We start from the raw sequence: 21,050 nt of genomic DNA on the forward strand, positions 1-21,050 counted from the left end.
ATTAGAAAAAAAAATCTCAGCAACATAAAAATGTTAAGTTTGGTAATAATCTTTAAGGTATAACTATATAAAAACATTAGACATTTGCCAATATTTCCCTTTAATAGTATCTCTTAAAAAGTAAAAATTAAAGTCGTTATATATATATATATGATTTTGTAATGTAATCTAAGACATTTTATTTATTTTTAACTTCGGCTATATTACTAGTCGTAAATATTTATGCGATAATAATTGATACAATAATTTGTTGTAGGAAAAATATCTTGGTAAATTTAGCCGCGGCGCGTTTTGAACTACAATTAAAGTGGAAACTAAATAACGAAATAACTTATGATTTAAATCAATAGTCGTTCGATTAGGTCAAGCAATTGAAACTAAGTTATCAAGAGGTAGTGGATTTAAAAAAAAAAAATGTGTGGTCAACTGGAAAACAGTAACCCAAAAACAACTGTGATTATATTCACATAAAACCGATACTTTTTCGTTTTCACTGTATTGAATTAGACAGACGGATTCGTTTTTCTTTTCCACTTATACTGTTTATTGTCATATGTATATTTCCGAAAAGATCATATAAAAATTGTTGTTAATAATTAAATTGTCATCAAGTTTTCCGTTAGTTAGCATCAGTTTATATCCCGTGTTTAATTATTGTGTGAAATATGTTGGCCTTCCTTTGAACAAAGCTCGGTAAGCGATATCTCGTCGGTTAGAATGTGCGTCTCTTCAGGATTTCTGTAGCGACACGGGATGATTGATGAGTACCATCGAGTTAATTTCTCATGTGTAAGTTGTGTGGCCCATCAGCAAAGCTTAAATAAAATGGATACTGACTAATTAAGCGACTAGTTAGTTCAATGCACCTGTGGTTTATAGCTATGCATCAGCAATAAAATTGACCCCTGTTGGGTTTCTGATCCACTTAAGGTGGTATTTGCGAAACGGTCAGATGCGTCGTATTTGCGAATGAGGATCCGTCATAAACCAGTTAAAGGGAACAATAATTCCTTGATAATTAAGGCACTGTAATTATTTCTGTTAATGAGGGTGGTGGGAAAGCGAGGTCGCGGGTCGATCCCCAGGGTGCCGCAGCCTCCCGCTGTGCCCCAAATCGCCTTTCATAGATACACATAAATATTATTACCTGCAGTTTCAACTGCATCAACTTGCCGATTCCGTTTCTACATTTAAATATAATTATCCGCACCAATAAACAGTTGAAATTTTTCTTAATTAATACCTTACCCGTATACCGTGCAGTAAAAAAAGATTAAAAATTACAATTTATCATTTTTACACTATAAATGTTACGTCACACTTGACATGAAATTTTTGACAACAATAAAAATCGTGAGTTCGAATTTTCCAGATTTATACCATGATCTACTCTAATTCCTTTGTTTTTCTGTGGTATACTTTTTGCATAAAAAATAAACGTACTTGATGTCAGTCCGCTTGTATCAAATATGATCGAAATGTCTTCTCGTTCTCTTGAATGTACTCATTTACGTGTAAATACGGTGACCGATCACGCTTTCACTAAAAATATCCATAGATCACAAATCCATTTAAGGATGAATTATAAAATTTAATAACACGGTCTCGTTGCTATTAAGAAAAAAACGGATTTATCGTAAACTTACAGAAGATAGTGAATGTGAATGGGGTCACGGTCAATTTTATAACAGCTTCTTGTAACTTCCGAACGGTGGATTAGCATGTAGCACCTAATTATAATGATTATGTAGTCTGAATATAAAGTTCAAAGAAATTATCTCATTCTTTTGAATGAGAAATTAACCTGGTCGTGTATATTTGGTTGCAGCATGTTTAAGCATGATTTTATGAATTAAAATACAGTAGCAAAAGTTTTTTATTTTTTGAGGGCTTTGCAAATTAGGTCACGTGATTTAAGGTTATGTAGAATACAAACGTAAACATACATGGCAAAAAAAAATCAAAACGCTTTTAGACGAAATAGAAAATAAAAAAATCAAATTTTAAAAAGTACATGTGTAGGCTAGTAATAATACGTCCATTAGGCATAGTTATTTATTGGTATTTTTTTAATACAGAAACCAGCTGTAAGTCAGCGTTATTTTTACTAAAAACTGAGATATTTTGGCGCTTCGATTTTATACTAAAAAATTTGATAGTTTTATCACTACTTAATAAAACAACCCAAACGAGACTTTTGGATAAATGTCATTTTGAATGATACCTTCCTTGTTTAAAATTAAAAAATCACGAAAGACTAACTCGTAGCGGATTTAAATTACATCCGTCGTGATACGTAGGTATATTTAAAATTTTTAATCACACGACACGAAAAACGGGTTTCAAGAAGATATAACTAATGAAAATTGAATAAAGCAATTAGATAAATCTTTATTTTGACACTCATTAAAATGTAAATAATTTTTGTTTCACACATTATATTTTGTGGGTCCAGCCGCTGTATTCTCAATTAGTCTGTGGACAACATTTATATTTATATATTATTTTGTTTACACCACAAAATTATTTAATTCAAAAGGAAGCAAACTATTTATATTAAAACAGCTATCGAAATCTACTATAATTCATACACAAATTTAAAAACTGTTAACTATTAACACGCGTTAAATGAAATGCCTGAATTAATGAAATTAATGGTATCCAAAATTAGAGAAGCAGGACAAATTTTGTTTCCTTGGTAAAGATTTAAAACACGGAACGTAAAACATTTCTTGTCATAATGTGGTTAGTGAAATTTTAAGCTTTAAAAGTTTATAAAGCTATGAGTATGATATTTATTGTATTATATTTACAACAGATTAGTTCATTTATAAAAATTTTAAAAATTGTTATAACTACGCATAATTTCATTTTCTAAACGAACTTGTCTACTTGTTATAAAATATACTACTTATTATTTAAGACTAAAATATTGATATAGTTAAACAGAGTACACGTTATACAATGCAAGTGCCGCTCTTCTGATTGCTCCTGTATATATGAATATTAGCTATTTTATTAGACATAAAACTTCCAAAACTACAGCATCGATTGCTGTGGAATTTGGATATACCTACTATTGTGTAGTTGTTTAAACCCTATACAAAATTTGTTTATTAATCTCCACCAGTTTCTTCTTTAACTTTTACAAAATATTATACTTATGATTTATGTTTTGGTTGTATTTTTGTTTTATGTAAATTTAAAAATTTATCGTAGAAAACACTTTAAGGTTAGTTTATGCGTTTATCTCCTCCAACAATTTAATAACGTAATGTCTAAATATTTCAAGATAAATTTTTTCTAAAATGTACTGTCCATAAAATTTTTGAAAAAAAATAACATAAAATTTTACAGTTTATGTTAAAAACTACTAAATCAATTTCTTTGACATTTGCTCATTACTTCGATACATCGCTGGCCAAAGTTTGTACTTATTCATCCCCACCAAGATGTTGATGACGTTATTTCCAAAGATTGTACATCTAAACGTGCCATAAAAAAATTAAAATTATCAAAATCAATTTTTACAATTCATCTAAGGAACTAGGTTTGTCTGAATGCAGTACTAGACAAGTTCTGTCTAAATAAATTTTTAAAAACAATCACTCTGATTTAATTTTTTTTCGGATAGCCCGAATATTAGTCTGAAAGCAATAAGAACAACAAAAATCTCATGAGATATTTTACGAAAGTGCATCTGAAATCAATTTGACAAATGAGATTATAGGCACACCTTTACCTTTTATTATTACCTCGTTGTATCCACCTTAGTAAATATAATAAATGTACCCGAATGAAGAAATACATAAAAATTAGCATGTCTTAAGCGATAACATTAAATATGAGTATAAAAAAGAAAGAAAACAAACAAGGGTTGTAACCAGTGTATTTTTTTCTGAAAGAAAAAGTGCACTCTGGCATGCTTCATCGCATTTTCAAAGATAACAACTCCGTAACACTTCATTACACCTGATTTATTAAGTGCTACTTCCCATTTAGCCAATTATTTCAACATTTTTTAATAGTAGCACACGTACGTACACGGTTAGTTAATTAGTAAGGCAGTGAATTAATACAATTAACACTTTATTACGAAAAGATGTACTATGATATTTTAGGAACATATAGCTTTAAAAAACTAATTGTTCTGATTTGATAAATGACATATCATCAATGCTAACAAGGTAAAATACTGAGACAAAATAAATTATTTAGAAACAGAGGAAATCAACCTAACTTAAAAATAAAAAATTAGTGTTGTGTTATTTCAAAAATGAAAACCATCACATTATTATTAACTGACTAATAGAAAATTAACATTTATAATAGATTAATTGAGACATACATGTTAACACTATCAAAAGTTCGATATCATAAACAGAAAAACATAAATTAATATTATTTTTCAATTAGAGAAGCAATTTAACATTATCGTTAATGACCTCCGTTGATTAAAAAAACATTACCGGAACGCAATCAAGCTAGCTTTCTTGTCTATTGTGAACGATTTAAAATTAACCAAACCAGACTGGTTCTAGACAATTTCGAAGAGGTTTATTTATAATCGACCACTTATCTTTATGCTTTGCCGAATATAGTTTTAAGGGTTATAAATAGCTGGGAGCATCTCAGAATGAAATTGCTCCAGAACGAACCCAGCTGGTATATCTACCTGTGTCAAATTGACACGTCATTAGAGACAACAATCCCAAAAATTCAGCTAATCGTCAAAAATTACCGAGATTTGATCGGTGTGCACACTGCACATGCACACGCACGCACAAAAAGAAAAAACGATGGCGTTAAACGATAAATTTATAAACAATAATTTGGCCATTCAAAATAATAATAGCTCGAATTATTTTGAAATTGCTATAATCAAACGTTTAAAGTCATCGAGATAACCACGCTTAAACGCAAAACAAATTGTAAATGGGATCGTATAAAATTATACAGGCTGGAAAAAAGTGCCCCAGGCGCTTGGTCCGAAAAGGTGCATGTCATTCTTCGACGATTTGTGTCGACTATTCATTAGGAATTAGTTGAATTGCTATTATTGTGAGTCGTGAACGATTTTAAGTGCAGGTTTGCGGTTTGGACAGTTCGAGAATTAGATCCTGAGATTTGTAATTATTACAATTCGGCCGCTGAGAGGTTGGTTTGACGGTTGGCAGCTTTTAACCTCTAGATGGCACTGTGGACGATATATTATTAGTATTATTAGTTATTTATTACACACCCGAAACATAACTGTCTTATTCCGGTATTTTTTGCATCTAGACTGTGCCACACGTTTTTAAGTTTTTAACTGTTTCAGTGTTAAATTCACTCATTTATTTATAATAAAGTGAAACATGTCAGTTATATCAATCGAGAACAGTATCTTCATAACAGTAAGGGTTAAATCCTAATACCGCTATCGAAACATTTAATCGGTTACTTGAAAAAAAAAATGTGTTGCTAAATTAATTGGTAATTCATGATTTTTAAAATGTTTTTTAATCTAAAACAAGGAAACACAACTTTTAACTTCCACAGTAAAGATGAAGTATCGTAAAAACAGAATATTAAGATTATTACATTGTTTATATTTTTCACCAACTATTTAAAAATTATTGTTGTTCGATATTTTTACTTCCCCGGCGAAAGTTAAATAGGGTCCATCAAGTCAAGGGCCACGTTCATATTTTTTGGTATTTCATCACACCTAGGGTATGAAAAAAATAGGTCTCCCGTTTCCGTCTCTCTATCTATCATCTGGCGTTTGTCTGTGGCGATAATCTCCCAAACTACCGGATCGATTGTTGTTAAATTTTATAAGCATTTTAGGAATGTCATGTAGATGGTAACAAGCAAGCCAAAATTTCTGATCGTCGCCACCAACAATTTGATGCCGTCATCTCAAAATTTTGCGTGAAATTTGCTGTTCATATTTTACGTATAATGTGGTTTATGAATCCACCTTGATTATTTACCCTAGGAATCCAAAATTTTGCAAGAAAATCCCGTTTTATATTTGGAGTTTAATAAGTGATACTTTGTATGAACAAGTAAGGACATTAAACACCGAGCGCAAGCGAGGCGAATTAAATTCATACGACTCACTTAGTCACTTAAACCCCAAAAAAAAAAAATAGCATTCAGGACAGATCATAAGTGGTGGTAGAAAGCCTTCTACCTACAAAATGTTGCCAAGATAGAAACATTAAGAAGTGCTCAGAGAATGAAGCCCTGAGTTATTTTGCTGATCTGGTAAATGTTCAGAAAATGAAAACTTCTTCATTATGGAGGTCCCCACTACTTAGTGGTGAGATCCCTACTTCATATTAGGAAGAAAGTAGACATTTCAGAGGATTTGAATCTTCGTGCTTTTCTGAAAAAGCATCAACGGGAAAATTATGAAGCTAAAAAGTGAACCTTTCTGACAAAGGATCTATTTCTTATTTTCTTAGCAAAAGCACCGGATGAAAAATTTTTGAGAACTAAAGGAAGTGAATCAAAAAACATTTTATTCAGCCAAAAAAAAAATTCAAAATTTATTTCTGATTTCTGGAGCTTGCATATGTCACGAACTAGTAAAAATGAAACTGCAAGGTGTAGAACTATAATTCAATAGCTTACGTCAAAATTCCTGCCAATAAAACATTTACATATAGATGATTTAACATAATTAATGGCAAGTGGCTTCAGCTTTATTGACAATAGGTAGGTTTACGTTCAGTTGATATGTCTGAACAATTTTTTTCTTAAAGTATACCAATGGAAAATGCACTCGGAATATAAAGGGTATTCATAAGATTAAAAATGTTTGAAAAGAAGTCGCCACTGCTTAAGAAGGACTTCGGCAACAGTGTTGTCAGATAGCGGTGGTACGTTATAGTTATTAAGGTATTTAGGACGTTATGAAATAAATAGCGCACGATGTCGACAGTGTACTTCCGAGGGCGTCCCGCCCGAGGGAAAGTACGTCGGCCGAGGGTGTTATGTTCATAACCCCCGTGGTGCCTTCAACATTTTATGTCATCCTTACCAGCAAAACTTTATAAATAAACACAAAATTCCAAAAAAAAGCTTATTCCCGTAATTTAACGGAAAAATCGACCTACCTTGGTCACTAGCAACGGCGTTGTTTACTAAATGAAAAATTGTGTGACAGGTGCAATATTACAAAATGTGCGACGAAAACTTGCCGGAACGTGTTTTGGCAAGTGCTGCAAAAGCTGTGGAAGGAATAATTCCAGTGAAATCGAAATCTGTTGACGAAAAAGAATATTCCCGCTTTATTCAATGGACAAACGACAATTCAGTAAAGACCGTAAATGAAACCGTTCTGCTTGCTTATTTTCAAGAGCTAACTGCGGATTTTTCTCTTTTGTGGACTAAATTTTCTATGTTAAGGAAAGAATTAATGGTTAAAAAAGTGGTGAATAGTGCTAAAAAGTTTTCCCAATTGGAGGCCTATTTAAAGCAACGCTCAAAAAGCTACCAACCAAAAAAATCAAAGGTACTAACACGGGAACAGGTCTTAACGTTCCTTAAAAACGCTTCAGATGAATCTTTTCTGATGATTAAAGTCGCTTTGGTGATGGGTGTGTTTGGAGCGTGTAGAAGGGATGAGCTTGTAAAAATGAAGCGCAGCGATGTTCGTGATATGGGTGAACACATACTCGTCAATATACCAGCTTCGAAAAATGATTAACCAAGAAGCTTCATGGTCATTGAGGACAACGAAATGGATGCTTTGCGGTTGATTCGCAGCTACATATCTCGTCGACCATTACATGAGACAAATGACAGATTTTTTTTATGCCTACGTGGGGGTCGATGTACTGCACAACCTGTAGGTAAGAATACTATAGGGGCTATACCATCCAAGATCGCCACATTTTTTGGTTTGCCTGATACTAAAAGCTATACTGGTCATTGTCTGCGACGAACTGCTGCGACATTACATGCCGACGCTGAAGGAAGCATATTAAATTTGAAGCAATTAGGAGGTTGGAAAAGTTCCACAGTGGCAGAAGGATACGTGGATGATAGCGAACGCTCCAAACGGAAGAATGCTCGTTTAGTTTCTGGCGTAAACAAGTCAGTTGACATCAAAACGTCAAGTCAATTTTCAAGTGTTACAGATTCCAAAGGTGTTAATTTTTCAGGTCACTTTATTAATTGTACTTTTGAAATAAAGCAAAAAGAATAAATTTATATAAAGTACGTTATTGTTCCATTTTTATCATTACTCTTACTATAATTTCTGAATATTGAAAAATAACGCCCTAGACCGTTATTTACATTATAACACGTATTAAATAAAGGTTGTTATTGAAAAATAATAATAAAGGATGACATAAACACTTTTAACGAGGCATTGAGGGTAGAAGTCGAACTCGGTAGCGGAAGGATATATTGAAGAATTTGTGAAGAACAAAAACGGTATTGCTACTAAGATTCTTGAGCCTGAAACCTTCAATAATCGTTTACTACAAACCAGTTTCCCAGTCTTTGGAATATCCGAATATATTGAAATTAAATAGAATGTATCCCAAACGACCCCAAAACCAACGCATGTAACCCAACGCTACTTCGAAATATCGTTCAGTTTATACAGAAATGAGCTCCAAAGTTAGTTCAGGTGCTACTAGGTACTACAAGTGGATTTTTTGAAAACTGTACAGAGGCGAAGTACAGTCCAGATATAAAATGTTTAACGTCCACGAACATACTTGACATAGGATAGTAATTTTCAATATTTAAAAAATTATCCGGAAGTTTGTGTCATAACTATTAAAACTAATTTCTTTATCTCGCTCCATATGTATCAAATGTATCAAAACTTACATCCACACATGTTGTAAGCGGAGACCGAGACCAAATTATGACTCATTTAGAGGTTTTGTTTACACCGTTGCCATGGAAACCGCGCCTCTAGTCGCTGTGTTTGGCTGAAATCGGGTCCTGTTTGAACAGTGGTCTAATTCAGTTTTAAATAAAAATAATGAATTCAATTGAATATTTAATAAAAAATCGTCCGGTGACTTACAACAATAAAATTGTAGTGAAAAATTTAGTAGCAGCCACCCCCAATTTAATAATAAAAAAAGTGTTCATGGTAAAACGAGAGTTGTGTCCCCCCATTTCAAAAGGTCACGAGCCGATATTGCTTAAACTATTTTTTTACTAAGAAAACACTGACTTATACTCTCATTAAAAAAAGTCAATCAAGAAAAAAATATATCTGATGTGGTATTTCAAATATGAAATGGATAATAAAGAAATATATGTATATACTTAATAGGAAACTCGTATTGTCATAAATGTAATATATACAATTTAATTGTGATTTTAAACCAAATGAAAATTTTGCTTTTACTATAACTGAAAAAAAATCAAAATTTGAAAAGTTATGTACCTACTTGTCAAAATGAATGATGTGTGGTGATTTTTGAGTTTGAGTAGGAATGTATCAATTTTCAAATGTTCATGACTGGGATAGCACTGACAAAACGGCCAATTGGAGGGCACAAATTAATAATTAATTTTGTACTAATTAAAATTAAATTAAATTAATAGAAATGCATAGATGACTTCCATCGACAAAAAAAAATGTAAATTGTGCCAGCACACTGCCATTAAATATTTAGTCAAAACTAAAATTAAAGTTTAATTAAAATTGTTTTCCGCAAGTGCTAGAAAACGAAATTTAAGAATTAATCAAAGGACAAGATATTGTTTTATTAGGGATTTTTTTCTCGAAGGTAGTTGTTCCTAAAAGTGTAAGCAGAATGTCGAATACATTTTCCTTAATTCTTGCAACCGCCTATTATATAGGTACTTCTTGACTAATTCGAATAAATTATAATTAATTACGATCATTTGACGTTCGCTAAGTACATTATTTTTGTATACCTAGGTAATAATAAAATTAAAAAACCTGGGACCCTAATTTTTTGATTTAACTTTTTTTAATGAATTTTACTGTCAATTTTTCATGTGAGAAACGTGTACAGCGTTTCTATGCAAAGTACAATATTTAATACATATTTTGAAATTATTTTATCTCAGTTACCTAAAGTCGCCGCCTTATCTATCAAAAGTTGACGAGGATCTCTACCAAGGAAGTTGTTCCAATCTTGGTCTAAAAAGAATTAATAGGCTATAAAATTTTATTACTATACAAAAATAGTGTGCAAAAAATAAATGTTGCAGTATCGCCACATCGTTATCAAAAAGAACATATGTATGTATTTGCTTAGAGATTTTGCCTTATTTATATATCTGATTTTTACAATTATTGATGTTGGTATTTGTCACTATTCAACATACGCACTGTGAGAGCAATACTCACGTAAGTCAAAATTTGCCGAATTCTTAAATTTATCATTAATGCATAAAAAAGTTAATGTAGTTTTAGTATATGTAAGTATAAACGGTTTTTAATAGTTGCGTAATGCTCAAATTCATCAAAATGTTTGTATTGCATTTCCGAACATTACGTGTGCACTTAATGCAAGACTGCCGTATCTCAAAACTAAGTGAAGTTCACGTAAGCTATGAAGCTATGAGATTTCATTCGATGTTGATAATCTGATACTCCTACTAATTTAGGTACAAATTGAACACAACAAATGCACAATGTCTTCTGATATAGTTAAGAATTGACGGAAAACATGGAAATCAATTTTTCTTTAAATAGGAAAGGTAGGAAAGTTAATTAGAGCGAAATCAAATATTTAAAATTTGTCAAAAATTCCGATGGAATTTTGTAACTTCGTATAGAAAGGAAGTATATCAGGAAATAATAGTCAATCAATTCCCGAACATCATGACAACGGCGGCATCGGACTTAAATGAAAATGATTAAACAATATTTATGAAGGTCCTTTAATAGCAATACGTAAAAAAATACGATGGACTGAATCAATTATGTATAAAAAAAACGCATTAAATAAAATTATAACACATTTTATAACAATTTAGCCATGGTACACTGACCGGCAAAAAAACCGGCCACCCTGAAAAATTTCACAAAACGAAGCTTTAATAGTTATTTATGTATTAAGGGCATAATCAGGGAGATTGTGGCACGAGGGAATGTTTAAAGCCCGACGAAGGAGGGCTTTTAATTTCCTGAGTGCCACAATCGACAATTATGCACGTGGTACATACAACGTTTTATTCTATTTTAGTTTATAAACTATTTTTAACGAAATATTGAGTATTTTCGGCAAGACTGTGTGAATTGTGCCGATGCGAATTTTAATACATAGCTGGCTATTATTTTGATGTTGTTATGGATACCACGTTGATTATTTGATAATTCGTTTTTCAAAATGTAAATTAAAGAAGCGGAAAACGTTTATTCAAACGAAAGTTTAGAAGAATTTGAAGTCGGTCAGGTAATGATTTGATAAAATATTGTTTTTCCAACTTAAGAAAAACGTTGAATATCGAAGCGTGTTTGAATAATTAATTGATTAGAGTAAATGAACAATCAATTGTTGCTTAGCAATTTTTGACAGATTTGTGCTAAAAAGGCCAATTTAAGCCCGCATTTGGGTGCTTATAAATAAGATTATGGTTCTAAAATAGAATAAAATTTATTAATTTAACTAGTGATCGTTATTTTATTAAATAACCATTCACTATTGACATATAAGGTATAAATTAGCAAAAAAAAAGAAGCCAGTTAAACGCAGAATTAAATTTAATTTAACAAAATAACAGAAACAGAGCGACACTTTGAAAGACGTAAGAGTTAACGGAATTATTTTCGCGTGAAAACGTTTATTAATTGCCAAACTTATAATCAAATGATGAAAAACACTATTTACAACAACAGCCTCCTTTATTGTTTTTTTTTTAAGAAAATATCGTACTTGGTCTGTTTCTGTTATTTTGTTAAATTAAATTTAATTCTGCGTTTAATTGTCTTCTTTTTTGAACTAATTTGTACATCATATGTCAATAGTGAATGATTTTTTAATAAAATAACGATCACTAGTTAAATTAAGTTTTAAAGTGGTTTTGCGAAATTTTTCAGGGTGGCCGGTTTTTTTTTGCCGGTCAGTGTAGATGTTGAATGAATTAATTTGTTATATTTTTATATTTTTTTCATTACAATGTGTGGCTAGTTTGCTCTTGTCTTAAATTTATTAACACGCAAGCCACAATATTTTATATGGTGTAGCAGTGCAATAGTCACGTAAGTCAAAATTTCTTGTTTTCTATAACGAGTAGAAGGGTCTACTCTAAAGGAATAAAAACACGATTAATAATAGATTGACAATACGATTATAATGTATTTCGAAGCGTTTCGTATTTAAGATACAAATAATATATAAAAACTTGGGAATTTTAAATCATCATTACACAAAACACGTTGGTTTTGAGTTACGTGAGTATTGCTCTCACAGTGCGATATAAATTATGTATACAAACCTAGCAAGAATAAGATTTAAATTTTATATGATAAAACTTCACATTAACTGAGTCATTTATAAAGTAGTTACGATCCTTCTGTCCATGAGCAAACGATTCGTACAGAAAGTATGATTTTTTTTTATTTTTTATGGAGTTTGAGTTTCTTACGGTAGATTTCTTCTTTTCTTTGAAAGTACATATAATTTCAAACAAACTTGTTGAAGCGCCTGTGCATAGCAAAATTTAATACACAATCAGTAAACAAATGCCATCACAATCACGTTTATCTAATATCGTCTGTTCTTTCCTGATTTATTAACCAGACCTGAAATTGATCAAAAATTAATCCATTTAGGGTAGACTTTCACTTGAAACAAATTTACATTTTGTCCATATTTTAAAGATTCAACACCTGTCGATAATATATTAACATAATAAATATTCGTACTAACAGATTAATGTCGTCAACAGTTGACAAGTGCATCAAAAACGGTATTATATTGAACATACTGCCGCGATAGCAAAGAAAGATATTTGCAAGTTAAAAAGAGGTGAGATTTCTTTGTACTAAAGTAATCACATCTCTGTAACTGTTGTGTTGGCGAACTACGATTACAAATCTAAGTAACATAGTTTGCTTAATGTATCAACAAATCAAAATCAACTAAACTTTAAGCAGTTTAAATAGTTCCTACTACTTTAAAGTGATAAAATACAAAAATTACACCATGGTAGTAAATATAGAAAACGGAATAAAACAAAAATGAATAAGATTTTTTTAGATGAATAGAATGGGACACTTTTAATTCAGTATGTTTTCAGCAGTCAGCTTTATTAAACTTCATAGAAAAAAAAATGTACTGCGAACAACAACGTTAATACAAATCTGTTGGTTTAGTTTAGCAATTGTTCAGAATAAAAAATATTGCCGAGCCCATTTCGCTCAAATTCTTCTATGAATCAGTGCAAAACTGAAGGGGAAGGTTAAACGCGTTGGCGTCGGTGGTATTTTGCAAGTTGCAGTTGCAATCTCTGGTCGACTGCAACTGCTTACAATGACGCCACGTCAAATCATCATCAAGAGAACAACACAATGCCGATCCCTCTCGGACACTGTATCTACCCCACACTCCAACATGCGGATAATACGAAGCCATAATAGGGTTTGCTTGCCCATCCGTTAGGAAAATATTAATAAAAAAAATAATAACACTACAGTTCCATGTTTTTCATGGTTCAGTTCACGTAGTTGAGCTGCCGTCTTACAGATATCGTTTTACGCAATATCTGTCTCTAAAACTTTGATTTATATCTTCCAACATAATAATGTTGATCGAAAATTTAAACAGCGCGCAAAAATAATTCAGTCTACACTGATTTTCGAAGATTAATGCAAACGAAAGCGAAAATATGCAAGAGGTGTACGACCGCGCTTACTACAAAAGTACCTGCTATGTGGTTATGTAAATTCATATAATTATCATAATTTGTTGCCATTTAAGCAACTACAGCTGCAAGATTAAATCATTTTTGTTGACACGTTTTTTGTGTTAAATACCATAAAGTTAAGTCGAAGAAAGGGTCGAAATTACATATTTCAACATATGAGTTTTTCAAAAATATTGATGCTAGATTCGCACGCAGAGGCACTTATGGCTGTCATGAAAATACATCATGGGCAGGGTTTTGTGTTACTAAAAATTACACACATTAAACGAAGTCAAAATTAGTATTCACATAAAAATCGGTGTTTGTAAAGCCAAATTCCACATAACTGCGAAGTACAATCATTAAGAAATTGCTGAAAACATTCCACATACATTCTGGAAAAATACTTTTAGTAGTCTTTTAGTTACAGAAATTCTGGTAATCAAAATAATTAACTTTCGACTTTCTTACAACAATTTGCATGTTTTACACATAATGAATTCGTATGGAACCGTCGAATCTAGCTCTTAGCTATTGTGACAGATGTGCGCCATGATGTTATACAGACTTATAATGTAATTTATTGTGCCATAAAGAATTCCAAAGAGAGAAGGACTAAAAGACTGGCGTGGAGTCATTCCTCCGTCTTAAAACTTTTGTGTCGCCCTTAGCGTTATAGTTTTTCCCTTTTATTTTAAAATGGTAGTTGTGGGATACCGCGATATCGCAAAGAACATTTGTCTGGTCGACTACAAGCTTTGTGCATTCGAATATGAAAAGTAAACAGTGATATGCAGGCGAAGTACGATATCATATTTCAATTGAAGGGGATGCAACAGCAGCAGCAGCAGCGGCGGCGGTTGCACATACACATTTAGCAGGTACCTGCTGATGCAGTTTGGAAATTAAGGTCTCCACATTAATAACACTGGCCGCTTTATTAAGCACAAACACCATAAAAGCGGACCTATGAAAAAGGCATAAATGCGCCCCAATTGCAAATAGAAAATTACGAAGACGCATATGTGGACGCATCCAATCAAATATTTTCTCATATTTTACAATCGTTTATGACACAATAAATAAAAGGGATAACGCGTATAATGATGACATAGAATAGTGGCTGTAAAAACGGAACTGTAAAACCCAGATCCAATAATAATTAAATGCCATCGTTAAAACAAACGTCGGAGGATAATCTATAACTCTTCATAAATAAAAGACCGAAATTAAATAAAGAGAATGAAGCTGAGAGATGCGGGGCTTTAACAGTCCGCCCGAATCGGCTTAACATATCTCCACGACTCTTGACAGCTACAAGTTTCGTGTGTAGCTAAATGCCTGCCCTAACTCCACTAGAGCGGTACTTAATTAATTACTCGACCTTGCATGCAGCCATGAGGCTCCACAAAAAGAACTCGCTTAAATATTGCCAAAACCACGAGGAATGAAAGCGTTCACACAGAACTCAAAATTTGCTGGAAAATTAGGGTACAATATAACATCCGGCATTCAGGCAAGAGTCATCTTCAGATACAGTGGTCCTCCAGACATCAATCTCAAACAAAGACCTACGAACCTTGAAATTATAAGCCGCTCCGAATTGTAAAAATCCATTTAACATGTCGCGGTCTGCGACCTGAAAAATAATTAATTCTTCCATCAAGCAAGTCGTCTGTTTATCGGCATTAAAACCTGATTATTATTATTATGAATATTTTATGATTCATCTTGATTATTACATTATCGTGACATCGTATGTAAATTTTATTATCCGCCTACTTGAGATATTGAATAGGAATATTCCTAATGCTCAGGTCTCTAATTACGGGTTGTCACTGTTTGAGAAGCGGTGCTAGGTTTTTATTATTCGTATGTCTGTCCGTCTGTCGGTCACTTAATACGACTTAAGCTAAGATACTTCCAAGAAATGCAGCGTAAATAATATTAAACGCCCCTTTTGTATTAATCGTTAATGTCTACTTATCTGTAGGTGAGTCGGAAGAAATTACGCGGATTATCTGCCATGAAAGCGACAAAATCCGGATCACCCACACTTCTTCGGATATGCTTCACTTCACAACGAGATTAAATACTGTATTCAAACTGAAATATCCTTCATTTGTAAAAGGCACCGGTTGGGTTAATTAGTGAATATGCGTGATGAATATTCATAAAGTTCGACTATTAAGCAAACTTTTCGAGTATAGTCTTCTAAAGAAAACTGGGGATTAAATATTTTTTGTAAAAAAAGTTTTATCGAAATGGAGAGTGATTATCTATTATATAAAAGAATAACGAACAACCGCACAGATAAAACAAGTGTCAAGTTACCATTTTAATATGCAAAAGTTTAGAGTAGAGTCGATAAACATAACAACAAAAAATTTGGACCAAAGCTATAAAAATAGTGTAAAAGTGAAACGAGTAGGTAGATGAAAAACAGAAAGCTCAACATCACAACAAAAAACTGAAAATATGTTCCGTCTTAATTTAGTATTCTTTAGACAATTTCATACACAAACTAAAAATTAAATGTCATAACTGAAAATGTGTTCAACAACAACAATAAACTCTTGAAACTTTAAATGAAAATTCTTGTTGTCTAGATTTTTTCAAAACTATGCTTTCAGAGATTTTTTAAGTTTCGAAGTTTCACGGTGTCCCAAAAAATTAAATTATACACTAACAGTAATAGTTCAAGAAAAGACTAAGATTTATAGATTAGCTACTTTTGAAACCACCTTTTATAAAATTGGAAAATAAAAATATTGGTTACATCAAAACTATTAAGCTCTACCTGGAGAAAAACTCTGTTTTGGGGAAATTCATATCATAATTATGTTGATCGTAGCAGTTTTGACATTTAAATAAAAATATCTTATCACACGTACAATTTTGTTTTCATTTTTTTATTGCAGACCACCTTTAACCAATAAATTTTGAACTGCAAAATTGAGAGCATGGACTTTTTTGAGAATGGAATAAATAGCTAATCTTTAATAATTATTTTTTTCTGAGACAATATAAAAGCCTTCTTAAAATTTCTACCAAATGTTACTACATCAACGTCTAACAACACCAAATGCTGACGTACGCGTCATGAGCAACTAGGACAGATATTTATAAAATCACATGGTAAAAATTTAATTATATCACAAGATATGTGATATGCACTTTAAATAAAGTTTATAACATTTACTTAAATTCCAAAATATCATTTCATTTTTGGGTGGAATAAATACCTTAATTTTGATATACAGATACTACAAAATACTTACTGCAATGCATAATGGTGTTACTCCTTTGCCTCCTTTTAATTGTATTAATATACAAATCACCTTTATAATTAATACATATACCTATATCTTTCTAAAGTCATTCTTATGAATATCCTTTGCATCATCGTTGTACTGATACGTTCAAAATGAAGCAAAAAGATCATTATAGACACAATAACTGTGCTAAAGTTATGTACCTACCTACATACACATATGCATTAAAATTATATGCTTTCTTCAACTCTATGTAAGAAAAGAACAGATTTCAAGTACTCTTCCTCTAGAATGTATAAATTTAGGTTTATTTGGAAATACACACCACGGTTTAAAAAATATAGTACTTACTTAAGTTCTAAGTTTTAATTAAAATTAATGTTTTAATGTTTTTTTAATTAGATAGTTTACAAAATTGCTTATTGAAAATAATGAGCGTTAGAAAACCCTCTAGCTACTTGTTGGTCGTTTTTTTTTTCGCTGAAACACTGCATTTACATCGACACGATATGTCAACAAATGAGGTTATAACTAAATGAAGTGATGCAAGCTGAAATTACAATTAATTTCGTTTGTTAATGTGTTTACTTAATTAATAAATTTACAAGAAATGATGAAAATGCCTACCATCGTCTTACTAACATCTCTGCTTTTCAACACACAAGTGAACAAATCACGGAAATCCAAACGATAGATGTTAAGGTGATATGATTCTGTGCATATGTAGTGGTTCTCTAGAACTTGCGGTCTCAAAAAGAAATCGATTAAATAATAACCAGAGGGTTTTTTAATTCTCGTTATGTCCAAAAAGATCACTATTTAAACTTGTATCTACCCTTTAATGTGCAATTGTCAAAAAAATGGAATGGGATATCCTATGCGTTACACACCTATACCACTTCTAAAAAGCAATTTTTCCATAACTGAATTACATATAGTATAACGAACTGAATAATTAAAGTATTCCGGTGATATACCAGTGCTGTAGCAAGAAAATATGTACCTATTCATATTATTTAACTAATATACTTTTATAGTATGAGTTAGAATATTCATATATGTTCATATCATAAAAATGAAAATGTCAAAGATTTAATTATCACTTTTTTAAAACAAGTAAAATATCAAATAAAGTTATAAAATACAACCGAAACTGATGTAACAGAGGTGTAGGTGGAACATATGCTAATTTTTGTAATAAATGTGACAGAGTAAATTATTATATATTTTACTAGACAAAGAGACACGAGGTAAAACTGTAAACATATTTTATTTATTTTTCAACAATTTTATGCTCCAAACAAAAAAGTCAACATTAATGACAAACAATTTTATGAAATTTAGCAAATACTTACTTCTCGAACATTCACTTACTGCATTTAAAAATTTTCCAAAATAAATTGGTCTACAAATTTTAACTGCCAGCCTCTACCAGTATTAAACAGATTAAAAATTTGTAAATAGATAGGTATCACATACAAAAGTAAATGAAATAAATTTTGGCAAGTTAGATAATTTTATTTAAAATAAATAGTCCCTATTAATAATAATGCCGTGTTTTAGCTCCAGCTGCACACATTCTAAAATTTATAATGCCTATAAACCATTACCGAACGTTGGAGTTCTTTAAACTTCCATAAATTATAAACAAAAAGCACAACATTTAGTCCGCAATAATTACTTACAAGCAAAAAAGTATTTGTTTTGATTTCCACAGTTAATTCTAGGAATTACGAAAACCGCAAAGTAATAAATTATAAAAAGCGTTTTTCAAGACTGTCAAGAATATGCCGACAAGAAACAATTTGCAGCCCATCTGCAAACTAGAACCCGGTAAATAAATCACGAGGACTTGTCATTCATCTAAATGTCTTGCAAAATTATAGCGAAAGTAAATATTTATAAAGTTCATTCGTCCTACAGAAAACGCAACACTATTGTCGAGTTTCAACCAGTGAGCGATAATTAGTCGAATCATCATCATGTAAATGTGTTATCTAGTCTCACATGCTAGTTTTATTTGATTATAAATTTAATAACGAACAGCACCTGTCATGACCACCATAAAAAAACTACGCACAGCAAGCATTCAGAGTTCAACGCTTTCGAAAAATACAATCGCACCTTGTGATAGCGGCTGAAGTGACGATTGTGACATATTAGAGCTGAAATGGGCGGAAAGCTCGTGCCCGGAGCGCTTGCGATAGCACACCGGAGCCAAAGCTGCGCTATCGCAACGGGAAAACTTTCGTATATCACGTCTTATGGGGGCAAACAGGAGAGGAGACAAGTGTTATTACAGAAATAAAATAAACACTTTCTTAGCAAGTTTTTACGAGGCGAAGTCTCATTTAGAGAGCGGCAATTACACTTGATGATTCTGTGATTCACAACTTTTTATTGGTGCCTTCTATAATTAAACGTATTATTAGATTGCCCTCATCGACTATACTTTTATAAGCTTTGGCTTTTTATTGTCTCTCATAAAAGATGATAAATATAATTAAATTATTTTTCGATTTTATTAGTTTATTGGACGTGTAATATTGTGTTAATGGACTTTTCACGACTGAATTTATCACATTCTGCGTGGAAATAATCCCGGAGTCCGGTTTTTCGTCGAAATTGGAAGCCAGCTGCCATTATTTTATTGGGATGTGATATGGTAATTAACAAAGGCGAGCTTCGGCTCTTGCAAGAAGAGTTTTAAAGTGGCAATTCCGTGATAAAGTGCAATTAAACCATAGGGTAGTACCTCGTTGCGAGGCGATGCAATTTAGCATTCGTTTGAAAACGTATAAGTATATTAAATTGCAGTTTTATTTGTGATAGCATCTGTAACTGACACGGGAGCAATGAGGCAAGCACAACAGCCGGAAGTACATACTTACGTGCTGTTTTTGATAAGTCGTAAACCTACATGATTCTCGAATATTACACTACCTTATTTTTGCATTTCTTTGAATATGTTGTTTTATTCAGGACACGAATTGCATGCGAAAACTACAAAATCGAATAAGCACAAAGTGTATTTGAAAGCCAATAGCAGCGGCGTTGAAATTTTCATTGTGAACAGCAGTCAAAGTTCAGGTATGTCGGTTATTAAACCTTTTGTTGTACAAAATCGGTAATTAAGGTGTTGTTGCTGTGGAATTTGCATAAACGACAGACGCATTTTTGGGATATATTAATTACAATGTTGCGGACAATGGCCGATTTGCGGTATTCGATTGTAAACGTTTTGTTTTATATCAACACAATGTTCGCGGTCACCGTTTAACCGTTTAGATTCTGACGACTACCCTCCATTATTCTGCAGGTAGGTATATTTCATACTGATTCCTCTACCGTTTAACGGGCAAGGAAAAATTATACTTACGAAACGAAATGCGATTTAATCGATTATGCTAAAGTGATATCTGCTGTACGTGCATCATTTTTCTGCTTCGAAAGTTTCCACCTTCTACCGATTATTATATTTAAAATATACCTACCTAGTATTTCAATTAATTGTTTTGTATTTCCATCAGCAACAGTAATTAGTGCATCATATGTAAACCTTAAATTTATAGTCTAAATACAAATTCGAGTCGTACTTAAAAAAATTATAACCGTAACATTAAAACCACACAATTGTGTTGCGGAAGTAATAACAAAAAGTTTGATCATATGTATATTTAAAAAATCTATGTTCCGGCATATTTAAAGATGAGGATATTTTGTACAAAAGAAAATGGCAGAGTGTATTAACTAATTTATAAATGTGATTAAATTTGCAATTTTTTGTAAGTGTGTTGTGGCCAAGTGGGGGTTAATTTAATAATTACAATTTGGCACTTTTTTATCGATTTTATTGATAAAAGAATCCTCTTCTCATGATTTTTTTTCTCATAAAGAATCCACATCTGTATATAGGCTGTTTCA

The 21,050-nt window shown here is 31.9% G+C and overlaps 1 protein-coding gene across 4 annotated transcripts in view; it reads right to left on the minus strand.

The window, feature by feature from the left end:
* The window catches only part of LOC135130785 (dachshund homolog 2), a 303,273-nt gene that overhangs the window by 205,033 nt on the left and 77,190 nt on the right, over positions 1-21,050 (minus strand). The gene's annotated exons all lie outside the window — the stretch shown is intronic.

This window comes from Zophobas morio, unplaced genomic scaffold (assembly GCF_036711695.1).
Source record: "Zophobas morio isolate AGI-343-1 ecotype UQ-CSIRO unplaced genomic scaffold, CSIRO_AGI_Zmor_V1 ptg000002l, whole genome shotgun sequence".
In the NCBI taxonomy this organism is placed as follows: domain Eukaryota; kingdom Metazoa; phylum Arthropoda; class Insecta; order Coleoptera; family Tenebrionidae; genus Zophobas; species Zophobas morio.